At 43.7% G+C, this 25,523-nt stretch overlaps 1 protein-coding gene across 1 annotated transcript in view; it reads left to right on the top strand.

Annotated features, from left to right (window-relative positions):
* LOC126161437 (dehydrogenase/reductase SDR family member 11-like) overlaps window positions 1-25,523 on the top strand; it is a 71,424-nt gene that overhangs the window by 25,643 nt on the left and 20,258 nt on the right. The gene's annotated exons all lie outside the window — the stretch shown is intronic.

Below are 25,523 nucleotides of genomic sequence, written 5' to 3'. Positions count from 1 at the left end.
AAAGGTGGGAATTTAAGGTGATGGGACCTGGATAAACTGAAAGAACCAGACATTGTACAGAGTTTCAGGGAGAGCATAAGGGAACAATTGACAGGAATGGGGGAGAGAAATACAGTAGAAGAAGAATGGGTAGCTCTGAGGGATGAAGTAGTGAAGGCAGCAGAGGATCAAATAGGTAAAAAGACGAGGGCAAGTAGAAACCCTTGGGTAACAGAAGAAATATTGAATTTAATTGATGAAAGGAGAAAATATAAAAATGCAGTAAATGAAGCAGGGAGAGAGGAATACAAACGTCTCAAAAATGATATCGACAGGAAGTGCAAAATGGCTAAGGAGGGATGGCTAGAGGACAAATGTAAGGATGTAGAGGCTTATCTCACTAGGGGTAAGATAGATACTGCCTACAGCAAAATTAAAGAGACCTTTGGAAAAAGGAGAACCACTTGCATGAATATCAAGAGCTTTGATGGAAACCCAGTTCTAAGCAAAGAAGGGAAAGCAGAAAGGTGGAAGGAGTATATAGAGGGCCTATACAAGGGCGATGTATTTGAGGACAATATTATGAAAATGGAAGAGGGTGTAGATGAAGATGAAATGGGAGATACGATATTGCGTGAAGAGTTTGACAGAGCACTGAAAGACCTGAGTCAAAACAAGGCCCACGGAGTAGACAACATTCCATTAGAACTACTGACAACCTTGGGAGAGCCAGTCCTGACAAAACTCTACCATCTGGTGAGCAAGATGTATGAGACAGGCGAAAGACCCACAGACTTAAAGAAGAATATAATAATCCCAATCCCAAAGAAAGCAGGTGTTGACAGATGCGAAAATTACCGAACTATCAGTTTAATAAGTCACAGCTGCAAAATACTGACGCGAATTCTTTACAGACGAATGGAAAAACTGGTAGAAGCCGACCTCGGGGAAGATCAGTTTGGATGCCGTAGAAATGTTGGAACACGTGAGGCAATACTGACCCTACGACTTATCTTAGAAGAAAGATTAAGGAAAGGCAAAACTACGTTTCTAGCATTTGTACACTTAGAGAAAGCTTTTGACAATGTAGATTGAAATACTCTCTATCAAATTCTGAAAGTGGCAGGGGTAAAATACAAAGAGCGAAAGGCTATTTATAATTTGTACAGAAACCAGATGGCAGTTATAAGAGTCGAGGGGTATGAAAGGGAAGCAGTGGTTGGGAAGGGAGTGGGACAGGGTTGCAGCCTATCACCGATGTTATTCAATCTGTATATTGAGCAAGCAATAAAGGAAACAAAAGAAAAGTTCGGAGTAGGTATTAAAATCCATGGAGAAGAAATAAAAACTTTGAGGTTCGCCGATGACATTGTAATTCTGTCAGAGACAGCAAAGGACTTGGAAGAGCAGTTGAACGGAATGGACAGTGTCTTGAAAGGAGGGTATAAGATGAACATCAACAAAAGCAAAACAAGGATAATGGAATGTAGTCGAATTAAGTCGGGTGATGCTGAGGGAATTAGATTAGGAAATGAGACACTTAAAGTAGTAAAGGAGTTTTGCTATTTGGGGAGCAAAATAGCTGATGATGGTCGAAGTAGAGAAGATATAAAATGTAGACTGGCAATGGCAAGGAAAGCGTTTCTGAAGAAGAGAAATTTGTTAACATCGAGTATAGATTTAAGTGTCAGGAAGTCATTTCTGAAAGTATTTGTATGGAGTGTGGCCATGTATGGAAGTGAAACATGGACGATAAATACTCGTAGAAGCTTTCGAAATGTGGTGCTACAGAAGAATGCTGAAGGTTAGATGAGTTGATCACATAACTAATGAGGAGGTATTGAATAGAATTGGGGAGAAGAGGAGCTTGTGGCACAACTTGACTAGAAGAAGGGATCGGTTGGTAGGACTTGTTCTGAGGCATCAAGGGATCACCAGTTTAGTATTGGAGGGCAGTGTGGAGGGTAAAAATCGTAGAGGGAGACCAAGAGATGAACACACTAAGCAGATTCAGAAGGATGTAGGCTGCTGTAGGTACTGGGAGATGAAGAAGCTTGCACAGGATAGAGTAGCATGGAGAGCTGCATCAAACCAGTCTCAGGACTGAAGACCACAACAACAACAGGAACATGGAATCCGCCTGATGCCCTTCATCCATGATTCACATAATTTCATGTAAGAAAAGGACAAGCTGAGTTCACATTTGTCTGATTTATCGCGTAACTGAAATTTGGCGGGTTCATTTTAGTACTCATGCACATTTTTAATTATTTAGAGTCAGTGGCACACAGACACCTTGTCCAAATCATTTTGCAATTGATTTTGATCATCTGATGGCTTTACAAGACAATGACTAACAGCGTCATCAGCAAACAATGCGAGAGAGCTGCTCAGATTGTCTCCTAAATCACTTATATAGAACCGGAACAGGAGGCCTATGACTTTTCTTTCAAGAACGCCAGATATCACACTCATGTACTGAAAGAACATTTCGAACGACTAGAGGCAGGGCTTTCATACTCACAGGACATGTACATCAGTACACTCTGCAGCATTTGAGCCATCTCGGCCCATGGGTTCAAGTTCAACATCGACATGTGAAATGATTTGGGTGAAGGTCACGGTTAAAGCAGGCTCAGACATGGTAATTGGATGTCTCTATAGGCCCCCTGGCTCAGCAGCTGTTGTGGCTGAGCACCTGAAGGATAATTTGGAAAATATTTCGAGTAGATTTCCCCACCATGTTATCGTTCTGGGTGGAGATTTTAATTTGTCGGATATAGACTGGGAGACTCAAACGTTCATAACGGGTGGCAGGGACAAAGAATCCAGTGAAATTTTTTGAAATGCTTTATCTGAAAACCACCTTGAGCAGTTAAACAGAGAACCGACTCGTGGCGATAACATATTAGACCTTCTGGTGACAAACAAACCCGAACTATTTGAAAAAGTTAACGCAGAACAGGGAATCAGCGATCATAAAGCGGTTACGGCATCGATGATTTCAGCCGTAAATAGGAATATTAAAAAGGGTAGGAAGATTTTTCTGTTAAGAAAAAGTGACAAAAAGCAGATTTCAGAGTACCTGTTGGCTCAACACAAAAGTTTTGTCTCAAGTACAGATAGTGTTGAGGATCAGTGGACAAAGTTCAAAACCGTCGTACATTATGCGTTAGATGAGTATGTGCCAAGTAAGATCGTAAGAGATGGAAAAGAGCCACCGTGGTACAACAACCGAGTTAGAAAACTGCTGCGGAAGCAAAGGGAACTTCACAGCAAACATAAACATAGCCAAAGCCTTGCAGACAAACAAAAATTACGCGAAGCGAAATGTAGTGTGAGGAGGGCTATGCGAGAGGCGTTCAATGAATTCGAAAGTAAAGTTCTATGTACTGACTTGGCAGAAAATCCTAAGAAATTTTGGTCTTATGTCAAAGCGGTAGGTGGATCAAAACAAAATGTCCAGACACTCTGTGACCAAAATGGTACTGAAACAGAGGATGACAGATTAAAGGCCGAAATACTAAATGTCTTTTTCCAAAGTTGTTTCACAAAGGAAGATTGCACTGTAGTTCCTTCTCTAGATTGTCGCACAGATGACAAAATGGTAGATATCGAAATAGACGACAGAGGGATAGAGAAACAATTAAAATCGCTCAAAAGAGGAAAGGCCTCTGGACCTGATGGGATACCAGTTCAATTTTACACAGAGTACGCGAAGGAACTTGCCCCCCTTCTTGCAGCGGTGTACCGTAGGTCTCTAGAAGAGCGTAGCGTTCCAAAGGATTGGAAAAGGGCACAGGTCATCCCCGTTTTCAAGAAGGGACGTCGAACAGATGTGCAGAACTATAGACCTATATCTCTAACGTCGATCAGTTGTAGAATTTTGGAACACGTATTGTGTTCGAGTATAATGACTTTTCTGGAGACTAGAAATCTACTCTGTAGGAATCAGCATGGGTTTCGAAAAAGACGGTCATGTGAAACCCAGCTCGCGCTATTCGTCCACGAGACTCAGAGAGCCATAGACACGGGTTCACAGGTAGATGCCGTGTTTCTTGACTTCCGCAAGGCGTTCGATACAGTTCCCCACAGTCGTTTAATGAACAAAGTAAGAGCATATGGACTATCAGACCAATTGTGTGATTGGATTGAGGAGTTCCTAGATAACAGGACGCAGCATGTCATTCTCAATGGAGAGAAGTCTTCCGAAGTAAGAGTGATTTCAGGTGTGCCGCAGGGGAGTGTCATAGGACCGTTGCTATTCACAATATACATAAATGACCTTGTGGATGACATCGGAAGTTCACTGAGGCTTTTTGCAGATGATGCTGTGGTGTATCGAGAGGTTCTAACAATGGAAAATTGTACTGAAATGAAATGCAGGAGGATCTGCAGCGAATTGACGCATGGTGCAGGGAATGGCAATTGAATCTCAATGTAGACAAGTGTAATGTGCTGCGAATACACAGAAAGATAGATCCTTTATCATTTAGCTACAAAATAGCAGGTCAGCAACTGGAAGCAGTTAATACCATAAATTATCTGGGAGTACGCATTAGGGGTGATTTAAAATGGAATGATCATATAATGTTGATCGTCGGTAAAGCAGATGCCAGACTGAGATTCATTGGAAGAATCCTAAGGAAATGCAGTCCGAAAACAAAGGAAGTAGGTTACAGTACGCTTGTTCGCCCACTGCTTGAATACTGCTCAGCAGTGTGGGATCCATACCAGATAGGGTTGATAGAAGATACAGAGAAGATCCAACGGAGGGCGGCGCGCTTCGTTGCAGTATCATTTAGTAATCGCGAAAGCGTTACGGAGATGATAGATAAACTCCAGTGGAAGACTCTGCAGGAGAGACGCTCAGTAGCTCGGTACGGGCTTTTGTCAAAGTTTCGAGAACATACCTTCACCGAAGAGTCAAGCAGTATATTGCTCCCTCCTACGTATATCTCGCGAATAGACCATGAGGATAAAATCAGAGAGATTAGAGCCCACACAACACCACGCACCGGCAAAATGTGTCTGCGACTCTCATTGTGGTTATAAGTCGAAGGTAATGGATCAGTGTGACTTAAGAAGACGTGCAGGATGCCTCGCAGACGTATGCGCCAACCGTACCGTCAAATCTGTGAGTTTCAAAAAGTGTGCGATATTGGCCTGAGAGAATTTGATGCATCCATCCATGAAATTGCAACACGTATGGGAGAAAGTGTTTAGCTTGTGGAACAGGTGTGTGCAGAATGGTTCAGCGAAAGCCGTAGAACACTACTAGATGTCGCACCAACCAGACCAACCTCCCGAGATGATCGACACGTCATCTGAATGCCAGTGCACGACAGATCTGCGTCCTCCTCGGCTCTGGCACATCAGTGGAACAGGGTAATACGTCGTACATTATCAGGGGTGACAGTCCGTCGCCATTTATTACTGCGTAGGTTTCGTGCCCGTCGTCCACTTCTGCACCTCTACCTTTGACAAATGTACAGAAACATGCTAGATGGCAATGGTGTGTGGAAAGATATAACTGGGAACAAAAACGGCATCAGATAGTGTTTTAGGACGAATCCAGGTTCTGTCTGTTTGAAAATTATGGGCGCATTTTAGTTAGCCGCAGACGGGGCGGAGTGGCATGACAGTGACTTCATTTGCACAAGACATACAGCACCAGTTCAAGGGCTTATGGTGTGGGTTGCTGTTGCGTGCAACCACTAATCACGGATGTTGCATGTCCAGGGCACTGTGACCAGTGTGACTTACGTGAATGACATCCTGCGACCCATAGCCATAACTTTTCAGCACAACGCTCCAAACGCCATTTTTCAGCAAGACAATGCACGACCACATGTCGCTGTACGAATACGTGCCTTCTTGCTGTCACAGGATGTCAGCCTTTTGTGCTGGCCCGCCAGATGATCAGACTTGTCGCCAGTCGAAAATGTGTGGAATGTGGTGAAACGGTGGGTGCAGCGCTGTGATCCAGTGCCAATCCCCACAGATGAACTTTGGAACCAGGTAAATGCAACATGGATGGCTATACCACAGGACGCCATTCGCGCCTTATAGGCGTCGGTGCCATCACTCGTGGATCAAGTTATCACGGCCTATGGCAGACCCTGTACCTACTAAACAGGACACATGCTGAATCGAGGTGACTAAAATGTTAAACATTTCAGCAGAACATGCTAATCTACATGTCCTACGCACATGAATGTCCTACTTCTAGTTCTTCAAGGTGTCCTTTTTGTCGGAAGATGAGTCTGCTTCTGTTTTACTAGATTGGTTTCCCTCAATTACTACGAACTATGACATTTCTGGCAGGAAAACACGAATCGAGTCGCACAACGAAACGATGCTCCATAGATACGCAGTTTGATTAGAAGTCACCTGTCATGGACAGTGTCAGAAAGCTTCTGGAAATTTAAAAATATAGGATTCAATTTGACATCCCTTGTCGATAGCAATTACCTTGTGACATTAAAGAGCTGGTCATGTTTCACATGAACGATGTTTTCTGAATCTGTGTTGGGTATTTGTCAATAAATCGTTTTCTTCGAGGTCATTCATAACGTTCGAACACAGTATGTGTTCCAAAACACTACTGCAAAGCAACGTTAGTGATATTGGTCCATAATTCACTGGGTTACTCCTGTTCCTTTTTAGAGTATTGGAGTGACCTGTGCAATTTTCCAGTCTTTAGGTGCGTATCTTTCGACTAGTACATGTTCCAAAATCCTACTGCAAAGCAACGTTAGTGATATTGGTCCATAATTCACTGGGTTACTCCTGTTCCTTTTTTGAGTATTGGAGTGACCTGTGCAATTTTCCAGTCTTTAGGTGCGTATCTTTCGACGAGTACATGTTCCAAAATCCTACTGCAAACCAACGTTAGTAATGACATCTTGGATATTCGGCAATCCAGCTGGATGTTCGCGTCGTTCTCGCACGACATTTCAACAGCGTGCCTCGCTGTCTTCTTCAGGTGCTACCTGAGACTGGTCCTTGGGTCGATCGAGTCCAGTACTTATGCCTGGAAGGAGCTGGGCTTTCCCTAATCGGTCCGCGCCGAGTCGAGTGTTTCATCTGTGGCCCGCGCCCGCCAGACTCGGCTTCAATGGACCCCCTCCAGTCGCGGATGTTCCGACTGGCGTCCGCGCCCGTTTTGGCCGTCCTCAACGATTGTGGTCGTCATCTGAGGTGTGTCAGACCCGATCTGAGATGTTGGGTACTCTGTCTCATGGCTGTTACTATGATTTCCACTTCCGTTTCATGTTGGGCGCTCCATAATCGGTCCGCGCTGTGTCGTGTGTTCCGTCTGTGGTCCGCGCTCGCCAGACGCGGCTGCATCTGGTCGCCGGTGTTCCGACCGCCGTCCGCGCCCGGCCTGGCTGTCTTCTGAACTCATGATCTGGGGTGTGTCAAATCTGGTCTCTAATGTCCAACACATTGTCTCACTTCTGTTCTCTCGGTCTCCACTTCTATTTCTTGTAGAATCCCGGAGTGTCCTGTGTTGAGCTCAAGCGCTGGATTCCAGGCAGTACTGATTTGGTATCCTGAGTCACGGTTGATTAGACTCTCTGTGACCTTAATCTCAATGGCTTCTTTAATGGCACTGTCCCAAAATATTGAGGTCTGTGTCACAATCTTGGTGTCATTGTAATCCATTGAATGACCAAGTTCCAGACAATGCTCTGCTATGGCTGATCTGGTTGCCTGTCTGAGTCTGGTATGTCTCTGGTGTTCTTTATACCTGATGTCCACAGTTCTGGTGGTCCGGCCAATGTATGACATCTCACTCTGGCATGGTATGTTGTAAATACCTATCTTGCGCAGCCACAGGTCATCTTTTACATTCCCCAGCACAGCCCCAATTTTGATGGGTGGGCAAAATATGCTCTTGATGTCATATTTCTGGAGAATCCTGCTGATTTTGGCAGAGATAGGTCCGCCGTATGGCAGGTATGCCATCTTCTTTGCCTCCTCCGGTTCTTCTTTTGGTTCCTTTGGCTGATTGGCAGGTTGAAGTGCCTTCTGGATATCTCTAGAGGAGTACCCACTCTTGCTGAACACTGATCGTATGTGTTCTATTTCTGTGGCCAAACTATCAGGATCTGACAGAGTTTGTGCTCTGTGGACCAGTGTTTTGAGCACTTCATTGTTCTGTGCCAGATGGTGGCAATTGCTGGCTTGTAGGTATTAGTCAGTGTGCATAGGTTTGCGGTACACACTGTGCCCAAATGTGCCATCTGCCTTTCTCTTCACTAGAACATCCAAGAACGGATGTAGTCCATCCTTCTCCATTTCCATTGTGATATTCGGATGGCAAGAGTTCAGATGTGGCAGGAATTCATCTAACTTCTCCCTACCATGGGGCTAGATGACAAAGTTATCATCCACATACCTAAAAAAAAAAAGCACTTGGGTTGATATGTGGCTGAAGAGAGTGCCTCCTCTTCAAACCTTTCCATAAATAGGTTCGCCACCACTGGTGATAGAGGGCTGCCAATCGCCACCCCTTCTGTTTGTTCGTAAAATTGACCTCCATATAAGAAGTACCTCGAGGTCAGCACATGCCTGAACAGGTCAAGGAGAGCTCCATCGAACTTCTCCCCAATAAGCTCAAGTGACTCCTTCAGTGGTACCTGTGTGAAGAGAGACCCTACATCGAAACTAACCATGATGTCTATGTCTGTGATGTGTTGCTTGCTCAGCCGTTGCAGCAAATCCTCTGAGTTCCGGATGTGATGTGCACATTTACCCACATGTGGTGCCAACATCTTCTTCAGGTATTTCGCAGTACGGTAAGTTGCTGCGCCAATGCTGCTGACAAAAGGTCGCAGAGGAACCCCATCCTTGTTAACCTTGGGGAGTCCATACAGTCTAGGTGGTGCTGGCGCTTTGGGACGCAGCTTCTTGACGAGTTGTTCAGGCAGGCCCGTCTCCTGCAACAGAGCCCTGGTCTTTTTGTCCACTTTCTCTGTAGGGTCGCTTCCTATTGACCTGTATGCAGGATCCTCCAGAAGTACATTAGAGACCAGATTTGACACGCCCCAGATCATGAACTCGACTTCAGAAGACGGCCAGGCTGGGCGCTGACGGCGGTCGGAACACCGGCGACCAGAGGGGGCCAATGTAGCCGCGTCTGGCTGGCGCGGACCGCAGACGGAACATCGACTCTGCGCGGAACGATTGTGGAACGCCCAGCTCCTTCCAGGCATAAATAATGGACTCGATCGACCCAAGGACCAGACTCAGGTAGCACCTGAAGAAGACAGCGAGGCACACTGTTTAAATATCGTGCGAGAACGACGTGAACATCCAGCTGGATTCCCGAATATCCAAGATGTCAACAGATCGCCGGGAAAGCGTGAAGAATTACAACGTCAGTGATATTGGTCCGTAATTCATTGGGCTACTCCTGTTCCTTTTCTGAGTATTGGAGTGACCTGTGCAATTTTCCAGTCTTTAGGTACGTATCTCTCGACGAGCGAGCGGCTATATATGAATGCTAGGAATGGATGTATTGGATCAGCAAACACAGAAAGGAATCGGTATACAATCTGGACCAGAGGCATTGCCTTTATTAAGTGATTTATGCTGCTTCGCTGCACAGAGGGTATCCACATCTAAGTTACTCATGCAGGCATTTGTTGTTGATAGAAATTCTGGAACATTTACTTCGACTTCTTTGGCGAAGGAGTTTCGGTAAATCGTGCTTATTAACTCTGCTTTAGTCACAGTGTCATCAGTAACATCGACATCGATATGATGCAGTGACGGTATTGGCTGCGTCTTGCCGCTCGTGTGATTTACATACGACCAGAATCCCTTTGCATTTTCTGCCAGATTATGAGACGAAGTTTCGTCATGTGAACTATTAAAAACACTGAACTTCGCGCTGGGGATTTTGCGTTCGCCCAAAATCGACACTCCTTTTTCGTTGCTTCTGCAACAGTGTTCTGATCTGTTTTGTGTACCGTGGGGGATCAATGCCATATCTTACCGGTATATAGCTCTCAAGTGTTTTCCATATTATTTCTTTGAATTGAAACCACATCTGGTCCAAGCTTATATAGTGAGACTGAAAGAAGTGGAGACTGTTTCTGAGAAAGGCGGCAAGTGAATTTTTATTCGCTTTTTTAAACAGATATATTAGCTCCTATTTTTGGTGGATTTGGATGTTTCGGTATCCAGTCTGGCTACAACGACCTTGCGGTCAGTATTCTCTGCATCCTTCATGACGCTCCGTATGTGTTCAGTGTTACATAACAATAAGTTACAGAGCACTGCATCTGCGTGGAGAAGCAGTGCGAGCGACACTCGTTCTCCACATCACTTGCTTTCCACAAGCCTCGAAATCGCTCGACTGGAAATTCTCTCACTCGCAACTGCGTGAGCGAGCACTCGCAGCTGGCTCACGGCCTTCCACATGGTGAAGGAGACGCGGCGGTTAGCTACGTCGCAACACTGCGCAAAGTGTAGTGGGGTGCAAGGGAAGCTGATCACGCATGCATAATCTGCAATTGCACAACCTATTCACAATCAGAATGGTGGAGAATCAACAGTTGAGTGTGAGGCAAGAAGAAGTAGGCCCTCACCAAACAGCAGAGCCATGGAAACTATGAGCCATATTGAGATAACACTGAATGAAGGGAAACATAATGCTTCAGTATGTAATAATGGCAAAGATTATATATCCAGTCCTGTTTGAGGTAGAAGAATAGAAAAAAAGGCTACTGTGATAGGCATGGTAATGAGGTGAAATAATGGAGGCAGACACAAGAAATAATTGGATAGAGGGTGACCACAACTCCTAAAAAAGGACTGCAAAGCAGCACGAAAAACAGTTCTGTATCTCCCCCTCCTAGTAGGTTAAAAAACCACATGCAATGAAGCAACTGTTCTCCACTCGTTTCAGAGACCCTGTGGAAATTAAGAAAATCACACTCTCCCACACTGGAGTTGTGAGGGTGACAATCGAGCATCATAGCAATAAAACAAAACTGAAGGTATAGTATGCACCCGGTCTATACTGCTATGTGCACGTAACACAGGTGTATAGCAGGCCGCCGCCTCTCTTGGAAATCCCACATCAATAGCTCACATTGACACAGTTAACCAAGCCGTATACGTCCTCACCTCATCTCACCCAGAGTACCACATTTCAGGCATTACCTGGCACCACGGACAACGCAGTGGCCGACGCCCTTCAACTTATCGGCCGAGAGCAGCGGCGTTTGCGTACAGTGGTCAGTTCTAACAGACAAGCAGAACTGCGTGAAATAACCGCAGAAATCAATGCTGGGCGTAGGATGAACGTACCCGTGAAAACAGTGAGGCGAAATTTGGCTTTCATGGGCTATGGCAGGAGACGGCCGACGCGAGTGGCTTTGCTAACAGCGCGACATCGCATCTCCTGCGCTCGTGACAATATCGGATGGACCGTGGACGACTGGAAAACCGTCGCTTGCTCAGGTGAGTCCCGATTTTAATTGGTTAGAGTTCATATTAGGGTTCGAGTGTGGCGTACAGCCCAGGAAGCCGTGGACCCAAGTTGTCAGTCTGGAACCACGCGGCTGCTACGGTCGCAGGTTCGAATCCTGCCCCTGGCATGAATGTGTGTGATGACTTTAGGTTAGCTAGGTTTAAGTAGTTCTAAGTTCTAGGGGACTGATGACCTCAGATGTTAAGTCCCATAGTCCTCAGAGCCGTTTGGACCATTTGAACCAAGTAGTCAGCAAAGGCACTGGGCAAGCTGGCGCTGCCTCCAAAATGGTGTGGGCTGTGTTCACATGGAATGGACTGGGTTCTCTGGTCCAACTAAATCCATAATTGGCTGGAAATGGTTATGTTTGGTTACTTGGAGACCATTTGCAGCCGGACAAGGATGGAACTTTTGTGAATGACAACGCTCCATGCCACTGGGGCACAATTTTCACGATTGGTCTGAAGAACATTGTGGACTGCGAATGATGGGGCCTCCCTGATCGCCTGGCATGAATTCAGTCAAACGTTTATGGGACATAATCGGGAGGGTAGTTCGTGCACAGAATCCTGCACCGGCAACTCTTTCGCAGTTATGGAGGGCTATACAGCCAGCACTGCTCAGTATTTCTGATGAGGACTTTCAACTTGTTAGGTCCATGCCACGTCGAGATGCTGCACTACGCCGGACACCATATTAGGTGCCCCATGACTTTTTTCGCCTCAGTGTAAGCTTCCGAATTGCGTCGCTACCAGTAAATGACCTAAGATTTCTTTACTAAATCAGTTCCGTGAAAACAAAGAAGGAAAAAGCAAAGAAACACGAAATAAGAACAGCTTGTGCTTGATTACTGCGAGGACAACTTCGACCATAAATATAATAGACTGGCCCTGACGTCATTTTCGTGGCTCCAACATCTCTGGGCTGAAGTCACGTGAATGTTGGCAAAACATGGTTGTTTCGTGTTGCGCTTATGCCTGTACTCAGCGTGTTGTCGGGGGAAATGGCATTACATTTCACGTGTAAGTGTTTCTATGATAGTGCAGATGCGTTTATTGAAATCTGCTGAAGTGACTTTTATATGTTTTTTACACTCGAAATAGAATATCACGTAAAGTAAAGTGTTGAAAGTGATGCCTGTAAAGTCAGACTCATATTACATTTTGGAAAGTATCTGTGATAATTCGGTTACAGAAGTAAGTATAATCGTTTCTCTTTCCTACTCATAGGTTCCCCAAGGATGAAAACCGAAGGCAGCTTTGGATACAGGCCCTGAAACGGAAAAACTTTAAGCCATTTGCACATACGCGCCTTTGCTAGAAGCACTTCGCGGAGAAGTGTTTTGATAGATTAGTTATTATTTACAATGTATATCTATAATTTGTATTTACAGTGTCTGTCATTTTTAAACCTAGGCTCCAAAATTATTTTCTGAAACTTCAAAGTCTCACCTTTCATCTAAAATATCATTTTTTTTTAATCTGATAGTTTAAACTTTTGTAAAAATAGTGGGAACTGAACCTTTGAAGTGCACCTAAAATTGATAGCCTAAAATGGACCTGTCCTAAAGTCAACAATTTTGACACCTATAGTTGACATAATTCCCATATCCCATTTTCTTTTATAAGTGACTAGAGCTCAAAACGTGCCGAATCCAATGTTTAAAGTTTTGACACGAGCCCACTCTTACTGTTTACAAGAATTTTAACGACATGTTACTTTAACTGGTAGTTTATAGTAATTTCGTCCCGCTGCCCACCAGAGTGGCGTTCGATGTATTTGTTAGATTTTATAAATGGTACTGCGAACAAATCCACGTCAAATGTAGTTCTAGCATAATTTTTCACAAATTAAAAAGTAATTTTTGTTGGAAGCGTTTGGCAGTCAATTAATAAATGTGGGGAGAATTCGATACTAACATAGGATGGCAGACCGCTGATTTGAAATCCCGCCACGTTTTGCCAACAGTCACGTGGTTTATGTTGGAGCCACACTAGCCCCATAGCTCCTGCACAGCAAGACCAGTCTACTAGTATCTATGGTCGAAGGAGGACAATAATTTCTTAACTTCTGCGTTTGCAACAGATGAAAATTACAAAATGTGTGCGAAATGTGCACTATTTGCTTGAATGCAAGTATTTCGTAGCTCAGTCATCCTTTCACGTCCGTGCTAGAAAATACCTTTCGTATTTTGGATGTCCAATCAACGTGCGCCGAGGTACGTTATCTGGTGACGTCACGTGTTCAATAATTGCCATACACTTTTGAGGTATTACCTGACATTTGCGGCCCCACGTGTTTCTTATTAAATTTCTTGTCTCGGCGTTATCTACGTCGCTTTGTGGTTTTCTAAACGTTTATAAGAATCGCCCTGTAGAAGATACTGTTGTTTTCGTGCTCTGCAGTCCTAAAACCTGTTGGAAGTAACTTTCCATGTTGGTCTATTCTCTGCAGATCTCTTCATCTCTGCGTAACTATTGCACCCCACACGGCTTGCACAAAAATATAAGAATACCGATAATTCATTCATTTAAAACAGCTTCCAGTCGTCTGGTAATGGATAAATACAGGTCCTGTACGATTCTCAAGGAATATTAGCAAGTTGAGTTAAAGGTGATGGAGGTGGACAGCTATCACCAACCCTTCTCTCCAAAGTAGATTACCAAGTGAAACGTCCCCTTTGAAAATTTAATGAATTACTATGCTGATAAACCTCTTACATTATTTGATTTTCAAACAGCTGAGCAGAACTGAACGTACTCAGACGTTTCGCTCTTTACCTATCCTGATCAACACTAAACTGACACACAATATTTTTAGCGCAACGCAATCTGACTTTCAAAAATCCCTACAAAAGAATGGCCCTGACTAACAATAATCTATACCTTTCGTCAATCACTTACCTCACAAAAATCTTCGTTACTCGAACTACCGCAATACAGCGAGCGCCACTACTGCCAGCTAAATAAAAGATTCTAACTACTGAAGGGACCAACTACTGATAGGCGTAGTTAGCAAATGAACGATTTTGATAAAGAACAGCCCGCATCTCGTGGTCGTGCGGTAGCGTTCTCGCTTCCCACGCCCGGGTTCCCGGGTTCGATTCCCGGCGGGGTCAGGGATTTTCTCTGCCTCGTGATGGCTGGGTGTTGTGTGCTGTCCTTAGGTTAGTTAGGTTTAAGTAGTTCTAAGTTCTAGGGGACTGATGACCATAGATTTTAAGTCCCATAGTGCTCAGAGCCATTTGAACCATTTTTTTTTTATAAAGAACAAACAATGTATTTACCTTAATAGTGTTCAAAAGTCATAATATATATAGCAGTTCACGACATCCAGTCTTACAAATTTACTGAGTCTGATGGACACACGTCCAGATCATCCGCTCTCAAAACTCCGCCATCTCTCTCCCCACATCCACCACTGCTGGCGGCTCACCTGCAACTGCGCTACGCTACGCGCTGTTAACAGCCAACTGCCCAACACTACAATAGCGAATATTACAACAATGCCAACCAGCCACAGACTGCACACAGCACATCCAGTGATTTTCATACAGAGCGCTACGTGGCGTTACCAATATAAAAACCTAAACAGCCTACTTACACAAGGCTTAATAATGTTGAGATCTGGTGACTATGGTGACCATGGGTGATGCGACAATTCATCCTCGTGTTGCGTAAACCATTCCTGGACGGCCTGTTTGAAAAGGAGCCCTGTCGTCTTGGAACACAGCATCACCGTTGGCGGACAAACGTTGTACAAAGGGGTGGACGTGAGCAGCCGAAATGGTCGCATAATCCTTGACAGTAATGCGAACTTGTTAAGCAACCATGAGGCCCATGGAATACCATGGAATACCATGGATACCATGGATATATCTGCCCAAATCATTACCGAACCCACGCCACGCTTCACTCTTGGGATGTAAACTCGGCCAGACGTCGGAAACAATGGAAATAAGGGTCATCCGACCAAATGACTTTTTCCATTGTTCCATGTATAAGCTTTCTATAACATTTTAGCTGTCTGTGTCAGAACTGAATACACTGATTTTTAAAACTTTCTCCTCATGTAAATTGTAGTCTACTTTACGTATTCAATTGCTGAGCAAAATTGGCTGTTGATTGGCCCTGTGTTGTGCATGTGAATAGTGTCGTGAAATAAATCCTGAATTTCATGAAATGCAAAATTTTAAATAAAGTAAATGAATTTCAATAAATGTCAAAAGAAACTAATCGTGTGCTCAGTGCAAACTACACTTTAGAGCCAAAGAAAGTGGTACACCTACCTAATTTTGTGTAGGGTCCCTGAAAGCACACAGAAGTGCCTTAACACGACATGGCATGGACTCGACTAATGTATGAAGTAGTGCTGGAGGGAATTGATACCATGAATCCGGCAGGGCTGTCCACAAATCCGTAAGTGTTCGAGTGGGTGGAGATCTCTTCTCAACAGCACGTTGCAATGCATCCCAGATGTGTACAATAATGCCTAGTTGGGGAGTCTAGTGGTCAGCGGAAGTGTTTAAACGCAAAAGAGTGTTCCTGGAGCCACTCTGTAGCAATTCTGGACTTTTGTGGTGTCGCATTGTCCTGCTGGAGTTGCCCAAGTCCGTCGAATGCACGATGGACATGAATCCATGCAGGTGATCAGACAGAATGCTTACGTGCGTGTCACCTGCCAAAGTCGTACCTAGACGTATCAGGGGTCCCATATCACTCCCACTGCACACGCCCCACACCGTTACAGAGCCTCCATCGGCTTGAACATGCAGGGTCCATGTATTCATGAAGTTGTCTCCATACTCGTACACGTCCATCCGCTCGATACAATTTGACACGTCCGACCAGGCAACATGTTTCCAGTCATCAGCAATTCAATGTCGGTGTTGATGGGCCCAGGCGAGGCGTAAAGCTTTGTGTCGTGCAATCATCAAGGGTACACGATTGAACCTTCGGCACCAAAAGCCCAGATGGATGATGTTTCGTTGAATGGTTCGCACGGTGACACTTGTTCATGGCCCAACTTTGAAATCTGCAGCAATTTGCGGAAGGGCTGCACTTCTGTCACGTTGAACGATTCACTTCAGACTTCATTGGCCCCGTTCTTGGAGAATCTTTTTCCAGCCGCAGCGATGTCACAGATTTGATGTTTTACCGGATTCCTGATATTCAAGGTACACTCGTGAAATGGTCGTATGGGAAAATCCTCACTTCACTGATACTTCAGAGATGCTGTGTCCCATCGCTCGTGCGCCGACTATAACACCACGTTCAAACTCACTGAAATCTTGATAACCTGCAATTGTACCAGCAGTAACCGATCTAACAACTACGGCAGGCAGTCGTTCACTTACATAGGCGTTGCCGACCGCAGCGCGGTATCTCTGTATTTGAATACACACGCTTGTACCACTTTCTTTGACGCTTCAGTGTATATAACTAAAATTCAGTACCGAAGCACATTATGCTTAAAATGAAGTGCAATGTTAGACTAAAAATATTCACAAAAATAAATTACTTCTCTTCTCGGAAGGAAATAACTGTTTGAAATTACCAACACTGTTCACTGAAAATTAATGCAGTTGCTAGCACGACACCCAACAATGCTGATTACACACTGTTTGCTCAGTAATGCAAGGTGATATCTGCCCTGAAATAAAAGTGACTTACTTCATGCTCAGTATGTTGTTTTTTGTGCTGGAGAACTGACGTTCTCGAAAGCAAGTACAAATCAGCAGAAGCAGCAGCTAAAGATAAAGAATCAAATCCAAGTTCTTTTTGTCAGTAACAATCTGCTGTTTCGTGTGGCGCAAGGTGGAATGCACAGTGTTTAAAAATTCAAAACTTTCTATGAATTTTGAAGGTGGGTACACGTCAAAGAAAATTGGTTTTAGAGAAATCAAACGCTGGTTATTGACAAAAATACTGCACTACATTAGATGAGTGTAACAATTACAAAATTCTCTTATTACAATAATTACAGACATGCCTTTCAAATTCCTCCAAAATCTTCATCAATATAAGAACAAGAAAGTATTATACATCAGTCTTTTCGCCGGCCGAAGTGGCCGTGCGGTTCTAGGCGCTGCTGTCTGGAACTGCGAGACCGCTACGGTCGCAGGTTCGAATCCTGCCTAGGGCATGGATGTGTGTGATGCCCTTAGGTTAGTTAGGTTTAAGTAGTTCTAAGTTCTACGGAACTGATGACCTCAGAAGTTAAGTCCCATAGTGCTCAGAGCCATTTGAGCCATCAGTCTTTTCACCTTCATAGTAAATTATTCTAGGTGGCTTACCCAAAATACACAGAAAACAGCCGGCCGGAGTGGCCGTGCGGTTCTAGGCGCTACAGTCTGGAACCGCGTGACCGCTACGGTCGCAGGTTCGAATCCTGCCTCGGGCATGGATGTGTGTGATGTCCTTAGGTTAGTTAGGTTTAAGTAGTTCTAAGTTCTAGGGGACTGATGACCTCAGCAGTTAAGTCCCATAGTGCTCAGAGCCATTTTTTTGTCGTCATCTTATTTATCATCACAATCCTCTTCAATGACCGTGTGTCACGATCGCTCAACACACACTGCCCTCCGCGTTGTAATTTAGCGGATGATGTTTTTCCATTCTCCCTGTAAGCGGAGTAAATCTTCGATACGGTGCCTCTTGAAACATCAAACACTTCTGCTACCTTAGTTGCAGACTCACTCGGAACACGATCACCAATAATTTGCGCCCGTTAGAATTCACTTAGCTCCGACGTGATGCGCTCACAACTACTGAGGATGCTGTTGTGACCACGACTGACACGTGCAACGTATTGAGGACTTCGCACAGATTCAGTTCGTGGTCAGAAACAACAGTTCAACCTACAGTCAGGGCTAGCATCTCCATTTATGTTGGAGTACGCATTTCTCACGGTGTTTCCATACTTTTGTCCAACCCCTGTACATTCACTTCAATCTGCTCACTGTAGTCTTGACCTGTGTCAAATTTTGCCCCTATGTCTTCTTCCACTTTGTAACCTCCCCGCAATATTTTAAAAGTCAATAATAGTGAAATCGTAACCTCCCAGCAAGAATATGAAAGTCAATGATTATAAAAAAAAAATGTGCCAAATGCTGTCTTCCCACAAAACTGAATAATAAAAATGAGCCAAGCGTATCCTCCTTGCAAAATTAAAGAACAAAAATTGCGCAAGTGTAAACTCCACACAAAAGGAATGAAGATTGCTCATTAAACCCATAATAATGTTAATTAAATAATGAACCATGAACTGACTGTAACATCTGAACACAAATAATTAAACCTGACAAATTTTATAAGGGCAGCGGCGCTGACCTTCGGCCCTGTGCAATAATTAAACCTGAATAGAGAAACCGAAATTCTTACCTCAGTAAAACAGTATCACTATATGCTCTTATTTTTCGGCACAGCTCCTTGCAATGCTGGCCCATGTTTAATTTTGATTCTTGGAGGGAATGCATGGGAAATATTATTTAACTTGAAATGAATCTTTTTGTTTAAAACAGTTACTTTAAAAGAAAATTATTATTGGGGCAATTCTTGAACAAATTAATTATAATTAGCATATGTTGTTAGCTGAGCGCAATGCTGCTTCATTACCTTCGATTACAATATACCTCGTCCAGAACCGTGACCAGAGACCCATGTCGACGCCCGCCGACTCCTCACTCACAACTACTGATTGACTACTACTGCAGACAGAGTGCCACTCCGCACTCGCGCGGTCAAGCGCAGACTAGCCACGATAAAAAACTCTCTGGTCAGAGATTCTGTCATGCCTCGCCATCGCTGTTACAGAATACATACGCGACGTACGCGTTTCAACTTTACGAATGTAATTCTTCCTTAACGGCTCAACCTATCCCTTTTTCCAGACGAGTTGTGCCATAAAGCTCTTTCATCTCTAATTTGATGCAGTAACCCTCCGTTAATTATTCGATCTACGAATCTAGTCTTCAGCTTCTATTATTCCCTTTTTTGTCTGTACTGCTTATTATCCATGTTACATTTGGTGTAGGGTACACTCTATATAAATAGTTTTTAGCAAAGATTTCTTAAAACTTAATTTCCTCCTGAACATTAAATTATTTCTCCTCTTGAGAAAAGTTTTCTTGTGAAGGCGATTTTGTGTTATACATCCTGTTTAGTTGCGTTATCAGTTGCATTGTTCCACATACAACAGAACTTATCTATTACTTTCAGTGCCTAATTTTCAAATCTGATTCCCTCAGCACCGCCTGGTTTGAATACATTCCATAACCCCTGTTTTAGATTTGTTGATGTACATTTTATAGCCGCTTTTTAATATACAATCCATTCCTTTTAATTCATCTTTCAAGTCCCTTGCTGAAGCTTACATAATTGTGAGGGGCGTTCAATAAATTATACATTTTTTGCTCAGCCAATTCCAGTTGAAAAAATACGGAATTTGTTGTGGGACTCGCGGAATATTCCTGCTTCAGTTCCTATAGTTTCACTGAGTTCGGATAGGTGGCGGCGCTATGCGTAGCTTTCAAAATGATATCTGTAACAGAGCTACGTTCCAAGCAAAGAGCATGTCATTGTCCACCACGGGCTTTTAAAATTTTTACACCACGAAGATGACGTGCTACAGACGCGAAATTTAACCGACAGGAAGAAGATGCTGTGATATGCAAATGATAACCGTTTCAGAGCACTCACACAAGGTTGGCGCCGGTGGCGACACCTACAACGTGCTGACATGAGGAAAGTTTCCGACCGATTTCTCATAGACAAACAGCAGTTGACCGGCGTTGCCTGGTCAGACGTTGTTGTGATGCCTCGTGTAGGGAGGAGAAATGCGTACCATCACGTTTCCGACTTTGATAAAGGTCGGATTGTAGCTTATCGCGATTGCGGTTTATCGTATCGCGACATTGCTCCTCGCGTTGGTCGAGATCCAATGACTGTTAGCAGAATATGGAATCGGTGGGTTCAGGAAGGTAATACGGAACGCCGTGCTGGATCCCAACGGCCTCGTATCACTAGCAGTCGAGATGACAGGCATCTTATCCGCATGGCTGTAACGGATCGTGCAGCCACGTCTCGATTCCTGAGTCAACAGATGGGGACGTTTGCAAGACAACAACCATCTGTACGAACAGTTCGACGACGTTTACAGCAGCTTGGACTATCAGCTCGGAGACCATGGCTGCGGTTACCCTTGACGCTGCATCACAGACGGGAGCGCCTGTGATGGTGTACTCAACGACGAACCTGGGTGCACGAATGGCGAAACGTCGTTTTTTCGGATGAATCCAGGTTCTGTTTACAGCATCATGATGGTTACATCCGTGTTTGGTGACATCGCGGTGGACGCACATTGGAAGCGTGTATTCGTCATCGCCATACTGGCGTATCACCCGGCGTGATGGTATGGGGTGCCATTGGTTACACGTCTCGGTCACCTCTTGTTCGCATTGACGGCACTTGGAACAGTGGACGTTACATTTCAGATGTGTTACGACCTATAGCTCTACCCTTCATTCGATCTCTGCTAAACCTTACATTTCAGCAGGATAATGCACGAACGCATGTTGCAGGTCCTGTACGGGCCTTTCTGGATACAGACAATGCTCGACTGCTGCCCTGGCCAGCAGATTCTCCAGATCTCTCACCTATTGAAAACGTCTGGTCAATGGTGGCCGAGCAACGGGCCGTCGCAATACGCCAGTCACTACTCTTGATGAACTTTGGTATCGTGTTGAAGCTGCATGGGCAGCTGTACCTGTACACGCCATCCAAGCTCTGTTTGACTCAATGCAGAGGCGTAACGAGGCCGTTATTACGGCCAGAGGTGGTTGCTCAGGGTACTGATTTCTCAGGATCTATGCACCCAAATTGCGTGAAAATGTAATCGCATGTCAGTTCTAGTATAATACAGGGTGATTCAAAAAGAATACCACAACTTTAAAAATGTGTATTTAATGAAAGAAACATAATATAACCTTCTGTTATACATCATTACAAAGAGTATTTAAGAAGGTTTTTTTTTCACTCAAAAACAAGTTCAGAGATGTTCAATATGGCCCCCTCCAGACACTCGAGCAATATCAACCCGATACTCCAACTCGTTCCACACTCTCTGTAGCATATCAGGCGTAGCAGTTTGGATAGCTGCTGTTATTTCTCGTTTCAAATCATCAATGGTGGCTGGGAGAGGTGGCCGAAACACCATATCCTTAACATACCCCCATAAGAAAAAATCGCAGGTGGTAAGATCAGGGCTTCTTGGAGGCCAGTGATGAAGTGCTCTGTCACGGGCTGCCTGACGGCCGATCCATCGCCTCGGGTAGTTGACGTTCAGGTAGTTACGGACAGATAAGTGCCAATGTGATGGCGCTCCATCCTGCTGAAATATGAATTGTTGTGCTTCTTGTTCAAGCTGAGGGAACAGCCAATTCTCTAACATCTCCAGAAACTGTAGTCCAGTTACAGTAGCACATTCGAAGAAAAAGGGACCAAAAACTTTATTGGCTGAAATGGCACAGAAAACGTTCACGTTAGGCGAGTCACGTTCATACTGAGTTGTTTCCCGCGGTTTCTCAGTGCCCCATACACAGACATTGTGACGGTTGACTTTCCCGTTAGTGTGGAAAGTTGCTTCATCACTAAACACAATCTTTGAAACGAAAGATTCATCTGTTTCCATTTGAGCAAGGATAAAATCACAGAAATCGATTCTTTTAATCTTATCAGATGCAGACAGTGCTTGAACCAATTTCAGACGATAAGGTTTCATAACTAACCTTTTTCGTAGGACTCTCCATACAGTTGATTGTGGAGGTTTAACACCATACTTCGTTCGAAATGCACGCTGAACAACTGTCGTCGATTCACTTCTGCCGTACTCAATAACACAAAAAACTTTCTGTTGAGCGGTCGCCATCTTAGCATCAACTGACGCTGACGCCTAGTCAACAGCGCCTCAAGCGAACAAATGTACAACTAAATGAAACTTTATAGCTCCCTTAATTCGCCGACAGATAGTGCTTAGCTCTGCCTTTTGTCGTTGCAGAGTTTTAAATTCCTAAAGTTGTGGTATTCTTTTTGAATCACCCTGTATATTTGTCCAATGAATACCTGTTTATCATTTGCATCTCTTCTTGATGTAGCAATTTTAATGGCCAGTAGTGTATTTCTTTTGGCGGAAAACCAGAGCATCGCAGATATTCATAGCCGCTTAAATAATGCCTAGGAAGACGTGGCAGTGAGCAAAAGCACATTGAGTCGTTGGGCGAGGCGTCTGTCATCATCGCAGCAAGGTGGCCCAACCTCTCATATCTCCCGCGTGCCAGCCGGCCGCACACAGCCGTGACTCCAGCAGTGTCAGAGCACGTGGACACTCTCATTCGAGGTGATGGACGGATCACTATCAAACACCTCGCTGCTCAGCTGGACGCCTCTGTTGGTACTGCTGACGCACTCGTCCATCAGTTGGGGTCCTCAAAGGTGTGAGACCGCTGGGTTCCTCACCGACTAATGAAAGACCATAAAGAGCAGCGGAAAACCATCTGTGCGGAATTGCTTGCGCCTTACGAGCCTGCTCGAGACAAAATTTTGCCGAACATCGTCGCAGGCAATGAAACATAACTTCATCACTTCGAATCGCAAACAAAACGGTAGTACATAGAGTGGCCCCACACCACCTCTCCTCAGACGAAAAAAAATTAAAAAGTCGCACTCTCAGCCGTTACAGTCATGGCGACAGTCTTCAGGGACTCTGAAGGGGCTATTCTGTTTGATGTCCTCCCTCAAAAGAATTTGTTGCGTTACTTACTGAGCGCCCCACGAAAAATGTTGTTGATAAAATTTACGGTTTTATTTCTTATCCCCCACTTTGTAAAATTCTTCATTACATAAATTGCAGTTGTTTCAAAGAAAATGCCTTTTTTGCATGCTGCACATCGAAGTTTTTATTTTTATTTTTATTTATGCACCCAGACCCGTTTCGCCTTTTTTACAAGGCATCTTCAATGGGTGTCCTGAAATATTACATGATATTAGAGAGGGAGAGAAAGATTTCTTTTTTTTTAATATCTCCCTCTCTAATACACACACACACACACACACACACACACACACACACACATTCTTATGAGAGATCAGGTCCATTGACATCTATGTAGTGTTGTTTACCATGTTATGGGAAGTTATATTCTTATTACACTGACGGTGCTTCCTCTTCGCCCTTTCTTACTTTTTTCCAAATAGCGTTGAGGTAAGAACTAAAAATCTGCATGTGTTAGCGCGTAAGAACTAAGAATCTGCATACGAATAAATTCCAGTTAGCTAAATAAAGAAATTGAACTTTCGTTACTTGATAAACACATCTAGTCGAATTTCGACCACAGGTAATACTAGTTTATAAAAATGTCTTCTCCTGTAAATGTCTGAAGAAGTGGAGCGTTCGTGCATTAACCTGCTGAAATGTAAGGTTTAGCAGAGATCGAATGAAGGGTAGAGCTACAGGTCGTAACACATCTGAAATGTAACGTCCACTGTTGAAAGTGTCATCAATGCGAACAAGAGGTGACCGCGACGTGTAACCGCAGCCATGGTCTCCGAGCTGATAGTCCAAGCTGCTGCAAATGTCGTCGAACTGTTCGTGCAGATGGTTGTTGTCTTGCAAACGTCCCCACCTGTTGACTCAGGGATCGAGACGTGGCTGCACGATCCGTTACAGCCATGCGGATAAGATGCCTGTCATCTCGTCTGCTAGTGATACGAGACCGTTGGGATCCAGCACGGCGTTCGGTAATATGCAGAAAACTGAGAATGTTAGTAACACTTAGAAAAGCAAATGAAACTCTGTATTAAAAAGATGGCAGTTGCAGTTATGTGTAACGTAAACAGTGAACTGAAAGTGAACTGTGAGATGTCCACCTGGTTGCCAGATGAGAAATAGCAGTTTGCTTAATGCAATGAATTAGAAGTTACCTGTAAGTACCTTTCCATTTCATAAAAAAAGGTAAAGAACTGTTTTTAAATCTATAACCTAGATGGGAAATCATAACCTATGTGTAAAAATGGATAAATCATGTAATATTTCAAGACACCCACTGAAGATGCCTTGTAAAAAAAGTCGAACGCGTCTGGGTGCATAAATAAAAATAAAAATTTCGATGTGCAGCATGCAAAAAAGGCATTTTCTTTGAAACAACTGCAATTTATATACAGCTGCTGCGCAAGTGGCTACTACAAGAAACGTGTCTTCATTACATCATTGGATAGATATGGTGGTGAAAGGCAGTGGGAATATAACGAAACTTTTTTACAATTGAAAGAAAACAGCCCTCGGTCACTATTTTTAACGAATTAACCGGGTTTCAACACTGCTAGGAGTGTCTTCCATAGAATTTAAATCAAATAATGGTCTATAACATGGTCACAGAATTATGACTAAAAACGAATGATACAAAGTACACAATCATCGTGAAAGACTGGCAGTACTTCTATGTCATTTATTATTTTATAACGTCGGCAAATGACCACAAAGTTCCTCTCACAGGAAAGTAAGCAAAATAACGACGCAAATATAGAACGTTATTTACATACATAGTTAATACAATTATATATATATATATATATATATATATATATATATATAGTTAATTTCCAGTGTTGACATCATCGACTTAGCAGTTATCGCCTGGTATGAGTAGGTGCCCGATATGTGTGTGTTACTGTAAATGAAGTCCCTAGAATGCGATATAACGAAACATTGTTTCTTTCGTATGTCATTTCTACCATAGCACTTGATCGGTATGCATGGGCAGAAGTTGTTAGCAATCCAATTTTTGATGTTACGTATTGGAGATTTAAAAGCGTGGTAAAGAAGGTATCATCATAGTTATGTATACAAAACCACCATTCCTTTCACCACTCTTAATAACTACGTAATCACGATTTTTACTTTGTTCACATCTATGGCGAAGTAACCTTTGAATTATGTAAGTTTTATTGGCCTACTTGTATAATTAATACTAAAAATCGATACATCAATTTTCATGCTCACC

Source organism: Schistocerca cancellata, chromosome 2 (assembly GCF_023864275.1).
Source record: "Schistocerca cancellata isolate TAMUIC-IGC-003103 chromosome 2, iqSchCanc2.1, whole genome shotgun sequence".
NCBI classification, from domain to species: domain Eukaryota; kingdom Metazoa; phylum Arthropoda; class Insecta; order Orthoptera; family Acrididae; genus Schistocerca; species Schistocerca cancellata.
The sequence above is the reverse complement of the archived record's forward strand: the minus strand, read 5'-3'. Positions and strand labels throughout refer to the sequence as shown.